The 6,517-nt window shown below is 38.5% G+C and overlaps 1 protein-coding gene across 4 annotated transcripts in view; it reads right to left on the bottom strand.

Moving 5' to 3' along the window:
• Nucleotides 1-6,517, bottom strand: part of TIAM2 (TIAM Rac1 associated GEF 2) — a 167,887-nt gene that overhangs the window by 36,461 nt on the left and 124,909 nt on the right. The window contains exon 1 of one of the 4 annotated variants that reach the window (XM_031552470.1): nucleotides 6,435-6,453. The exons of the other annotated variants lie outside the window; for them this stretch is intronic. The gene's annotated coding sequence lies outside the window, so the exon portion shown is untranslated. Of the gene's footprint in view, nucleotides 1-6,434; nucleotides 6,454-6,517 lie in introns of those variants that run through there. 4 annotated transcript variants of the gene reach the window in all.

Genomic DNA, 6,517 nt, shown 5'->3' with positions numbered 1-6,517 from the left:
TTTTTTCCCCCCCAAAATGCTGAGAAAGAAATTCCGCAGAGCAAAAAAGAAATAGCTTGACATCAGGATATTAATCTATGGTGCAGGGTAAAGAGATAAAGTCCCCTGCTCTGTCAGATTAGGGTAGGTATCTCAACCTGGGTCTGTCCCAGCTAAGGTGAGTTGCCTGTTAACAGTAGTTAATCCTTTGAGACCCTTCTGGTGTCTTGCTTATGGTAAACCTGGTCTCATACGATGCAAGTGGCCCAGATTAAAACCTGTCTATCTTCAGCAGGAAAAAATGAGGCAGGAAACCATTTTCATAATGATCCAGATGCTAATGGAGAAGACAGGATGATAATTTCTTGAATAACAAGTAATATCTATGTTAAAAGGAGTAAAAATGCTTGGGGACTCTATTGTAGGAAGTGACCTTCATAGAAACACACCAAAGGCTTTCACAATCAGAAGTCTAAGCTTAAATAAATAAATAAATAAATAAAATTAAAACACCTTTACACCTTTATAATACCTCAAGGGATATCATTTCATAAAATGGAAGAATATAGGAACCAAATCATGGAAGAACTGGCTAGTAGAAAGTACAATAGGAATTACTACAATTCAACACACTGATCAATCAAACTTAATACATATCAAGATGACGACTAACTACCATACGGAACGTGCAAAATGACCTTGAAGATAGAGCCACAATCCCAGAATGAATATGTGCAGGACACAATTTTAAGGACTCATAAGAACAATTCCTTCTATAAGCCATGGCTCATCAGTTAGAAACATGAATGAAAAGCAAGAGAGTGTGGAGAAGGGGGTAAAACCATAAAGCTTTGAGTTAAAGCTACCTAAGCAATGATCGAGCCTGGATCAGTTATAACGCTGGCCAGGAATTTGCCTATGCAAAGAATAATGAGAAGATGGGCATTTAAACATAACATGAATGAATTTCTGACAGGCTTATCCAGGAACAAAGGCTGCTAATAGACTACTCTATTTTAAAATATGATAGAACAACTCTATGAACAAGGTTGTTGAAAGCCTCAACTAGCAGAGGACTGGATTCTGTGAGTCTGGAAATTCTGTTCCGTTCTTTGTTTCTATCATTAATGTAGCATTAATATAGAACATGAAAGCTAAAGTATGTGAAAACTAACTACAGGCTACACAGGCACATACTTAGACAACTGCTTGTTAGTAGACCTCAGAAATTACTTTGTTTCATTAGTACTGTGTGTAAGGATTCTGGCAAAGAGCATCAGAGACTAAGATAATGTTTATATAACAAGTGCACGTAGGTGAGGAAACCCTAGTGTCAGTAGCATCCTGCATCCTCCACCTCAGTTGCTTGCTGATTGCACCTTAGATTTTTGTTTTTAACTCTAGCTTTTTTCTGCTGCAGACTTATCTGGTTGTAGTTCTCTAGCTCTTAGGAAGGAAATGGTGCTCTCATTTCCCATTCACTTGATTGAGGATTTTTATCTGCAGTAGATAGACGTTTAGGATGTAAAAATACATGCACACACAAAACTTCTACCAATTAGGATACCCTTGGTCTAGTCTGTAAAAGACAGATATCCAGATCCCCAGTCAGAGCAATTAGCAGCATTTTTAAACTCTGGTGCTGTCTGGTGGTTTCATATATACATTGTAAATAGCAAGTAACAAACTACACAGCCAACCTTTAGCGTGTAAGATATTCTCCATCTGTAGACTTCTGCTAGAGAGAGTAGCTAGTGGTTAGGATGGAAATAAGAATATATATTTGGGCAATAAACTTAACCGAAGTATGGAAAGCTGCATTCTTCATTGTTACATGAATTCTCCAGACTGATCAGTTAATTATCATAAGGTTTTAATTTCCATATAATTCTAGCCAATGTTACTATTAAGAGAAAAGTAGATTTACAAGAGAAAACAACAAATATTTCTTAAACCAATATTAAAGCCTGAGCTAAATCTCAGAAAGGTACAAAGTCTTGGTGGTCTTTATTCCTTGACTCACTGAAAAACAGGGAGTGGTGAGTGAAGCATTCCAGCATTGCCTAGGGACACAAAATATCAGTGTGTTGAACTCTAACAATGCTCCCTTGGAGAGTAGCACTCATAACCTCAGTTAAATAACTAAGCCTGGCAGGTAGAATGCTTGTGCTATTTATCTTGGTCTGATGTAACTAAATATATTTCAGGGTTTCAACAGTATATTTACTTTTTTGTAGTGAAGTTAAGAAGATAGATATGCAAGCATTTCCTTCTGTATCCTTTTCTCTTTCTAAATGGCTCCAACGAATACCTTTCAAGAAGTAACAGTTAATCCCAAGGAATTTTAGAATGGCTTTCAAGAGATAGTCTCTCAATCTTTGTTGAAGAAGGCATTCAAATTTTGCAGGAAAAGGTTCTGGGTTCACTAATTCTGTCATGAATAACTCCTATGTCTTGCTTATTTTAGAATCAGATCTTTGAGTTCTTTGGCTCACATTATCCCCTAGGGATGGAAGGGACTCTCAGCTGGCCCTTTGTCCTCCCAGGGCACATTACTGCCTCATGTTCAATTTGACCCCAACTAGAACCCCTAGATATCTTTCTGTAGGGCTGCTCTCCAGCCTCTCATTACCACTAGGAACTAAATGTAAAACAGTAAGGTCGGCATTTCAGTACCATGGATCCAAAGTGTACATTCTTATTAATCTCCAGTTAAGTTTTACAGAATTACGGAATTATTCATGTTACATAAATTCCAGCTAAAATTACTGAATAGAGCTAAGTGTTTAACTACTGCATAATGCCAGTTCAGTTGTTTCCCTGCAGTTGGTACTCACAGGCAAGTATTACTACTTAAGCGCTCAGACTCCACTGCTGGATTAAATTCAAAACAATTTTGTAAGGTAATAACTTTGGTTATTAACTGTGCTTTTCTGCTGCTTTAACCAACATTTCAAAAGGTAGTGAAATACTAAATTTATTACCAAATAAAAGGCTCTTCCTCTCCTGTTCAGGAAATTTTCAAGTTCTTCACAATGACTTTAGCATATGTTTGAATACTGACTCTTAAACTCTTGCTAAATTAACACAACTTGACTCTACTAGTACAAGTAAATTAAGTTCCTAGAAAATGAAAACTAAACAAATAAGAAAAACACACTAAAAATGCACTTAATTTTACCATTCAGAACATTTTTCTTTCTGCAAGATATATTGGCTTCTATTACTTGGTTGTTGTAAGCATTTCATAACTGGCTGGAAGGCATGTTCTCAGTTCAGCTGACTCTTTGGTGTAGCTAGAAACATCATTCAGTAATACATTCAAGATGTTAAACCTGGAAAGAAGATTATAATGCAGTTGTCATAACACCAGTCTTCCTAGGTAGTGTTCTTCAAAACATGATTAATAGATGCCTGTCACTGACAAGACTAATTGTTACCAAACTAGGCTTGCAGTTACTGGCCAGACAAGAGGGCTCTACTTGCAGCCTCTCTCATCCAGATGTTTTGGTTTCAGAGAGCAAACTGTTGAAACATCAGCAGGTTCTCGATATGCTTGCCAAAGGGTAGCAGAACCGGAGTTCTTCTTATTGTGGATCTGATAAAGCCTAGAAAGAGAGAAGCTCATTCTTCAGGCAAGAGTCTGAAATACTCAACTAGTATAAGTCTCCTTTATTCTCATCCTTCAGTGAGAAAAGAGATGCTTCTTGTTCAACCACTGCACATTTTCATGTTTATAAAAAGCCAGTATGTTCGTGCAAATATTCTTATACCATACAGCTTTAACTATGTTAAGCCACGTGCTGAACAGCGGCTTAGCTCCAGTCAGCCACCTACTTCTGCAAGTGTGACTTTCTGTAGGCCGCTTTATGTTCTTTTCTTCTTCTTCTTTTTTTCCCTTAAATATCTGCAGAAACATCCATTTTGAAATTAGAGCAGAATCTTTTAGAACCCCTGGGAGTTCCTTTGTTGGTTAAACTGTTGGTCAGGAAACAAAGCAATTTGATTCACTTCTCAATTCTGTTATCAATAAGAGATACAAATTAGCAAGATAGTAGGAAATAACTGCCTATGCTTCTGTAGCAATGCCTGATTACTTCCTGAATTTCAGTATGTTTTTATGGAGTTGTTTAGCTTGCTAAACTTTCTCTTTACAAGTATCTACCAGCCAGACAACCGTGCAGGCTTTCCAGTTTTAATCTTAACACTTTACACTGGAATTTGCACATGTGCATGCATGCATTTCCCAAGTGCACATTCCCTGACATCTTCTTAAATAGAGTCTTGCTGAAGGCTGTTGGGTGACATGCAGGGATGCTGCCAGCAGCTCTCCTGATTGCTGTGCTACTGCTCAGTGGTTATCTGTACCTAGCAAAGAAAGACAATAAATGGAGTTGGCCAAATGCACCACCTTAGAGGAACATTTTCTCCTCCATCTCAGCTCCATCTCAGACACAAAACCAGTGAGTTTAAAAAAATAAAAAAAAAAAAAAAAAAAGTAATTTAATAGTTTAGCAAGAATTTGTGGCTGGCTTAGACAGTTGGGTTTTATAATTACCCAATCTATTTTACTTCTATGAAACATATAACATCTGCCATTTGATGTGTTTTAAATGTGCCAAAGGCATGTGCATGTCTCAAACTTTATCATTATTAATAAATCTCCTTGCTTACTGTATTATCAGTCTACAGAATTCAGTAGGATGGGTAACATCAGAATTTGTGTCCATGTATTGCCACAGAGTCAAAGTGCGCAGCTCCACAGGGTTTAACAGAGCTTACACCAGAAAAAAAAAAAACAAAAAACACAACTTTAGACCATTGACTTCATAGGGATTAAGTCATAGCAGCATTAGCAAAGCAGAACAGAATGCACTATCAGTAGAAAAGCACAACGAAGAGCATTTAAGGCTGTCCCATTTTAGAGCATAAACAGTCTTTTAATTTGCAGCATGTGCATCTAGCAGGAAGCAAACAGGAGCATTTGTCAAGTGCTAGTAAGAGCTCATTAAACCACCCTTCTTGGGAAACATTCTGTATTGCACAACACACAGTAGACAACAAGTGCTCCTGTGAGGAGATTAATGTTTCTTTGAATTTACTGCTACGCTGTTAATAGTCCCAGGTGCTGCTGAGAGCCACAAATATTCTTTTCCCAGTGAAAGACCAGAACACAGTTCCACCATATTTACATTAATGCTGCAAAAGCAGTCGTTGTGAAAGCCAACTTAACAGTTTTCCAAGGCAACTTCAAACGTACACCTTATCTCTGAGCTCGCCTTGACACCCAGTCTCAGCATGTTCTCTTGTGCTTGCATAGCTTCCTGCTGAAGTAAATTGGGTAACGAGTGAAAATAGAAACTCGAAGTCATAGATCTTCACACTGATAGCCAGTCACCCTGCACAGGCAACAATACGATTGTGCTGTGACACTGCTTTTCTAGCATATTCACACCATGCAAACCATCAGATATCACGTATTCAAATGACCAGGAAAGAGCCAACAACATTCAGAGACCTGCAACACCAGCACACCTTCCTCACAGATGGCCTAGCAAGACTGTGGGAGTCCTCAGGAAGCTAAGAAGCAATCATCTCCTCAGAGTTCAAAAAAGCTTCCTGTGACTGAATAAAAATAAATGGCATTGATTTCTCATAAGGACAGTTTTGCAGCACCAGAAAGACCATGCCCTGCTGCAAGATTAAAAGAATTTAGGCAAACAAAACTTTGCAATTTGCAAAGAACTACATGAATAGGTTATATCAAAAATGTCTTCTGGTGTAGTTTTACTTTTGTTTGCAAAATGCTCTGAATCTTAGCTTATAAGAGGCTTATGAAATGCTCTGAAAACAATAGGGAAGCAATGCGCAAAGCACAAGTAGCTAGTGCTTGCTATTGCAAGCAGCAAGTTAACTTCCCCTTCCTTCTGACTTTCCTTCTTTTCTTAAGGGACATACAGGTCTTCCAACTCCAAAAGGGCTAGAAGAACATGCAGGAACTGCTTCTGCACTGCATAGCAAGGCTCAGACGGTGACACAAGCACAGACAGAGCCAGCCCCTGCCTTTTTCTTTTCTCTAGGCTCAACAGTACCTGAAAGGAGAAAAGTTTTCTGGAGCAGCTGTGGTTTCCTAATTAGCTTTACAGAGGCTCTGAAACTACCCCTTGAAACATAGTTGAAATAGGTCAACTGAGGCACTTTGCTTCTGAGTAAGCTTGCAAAGGTTAAAATCAGAAGTGGATTATTTATTGGAAAACAAAAGAGACACTTCTCATGTGAGAGTTTAAACCACTGATTCTCCTCTTGAAACAGTTACATTTTGCATAAATGTCTGGCAGATATTTCATAGATGAAGAGCTGAAAAAGAGCTTGCCACCTCTAAAAGCAACTCTTCTTGCAAGCAGCTCTGCCTCCCAATGCCTTCCCTCCTCCTACCTGCAGGTCTTGCTGCTTACCTGGCTCTGACCATGGTCAGACCTCTGTGCCCACCAGTTCAATTCACTGAGTTTGCAAGGGAGAAAGAAAAGAAAAGAAAAGA

The sequence above is a fragment of the Meleagris gallopavo genome, chromosome 2 (assembly GCF_000146605.3).
Source record: "Meleagris gallopavo isolate NT-WF06-2002-E0010 breed Aviagen turkey brand Nicholas breeding stock chromosome 2, Turkey_5.1, whole genome shotgun sequence".
In the NCBI taxonomy this organism is placed as follows: Eukaryota; Metazoa; Chordata; class Aves; order Galliformes; family Phasianidae; genus Meleagris; species Meleagris gallopavo.
This window is presented reverse-complemented; position numbering and strand designations above follow the sequence as displayed.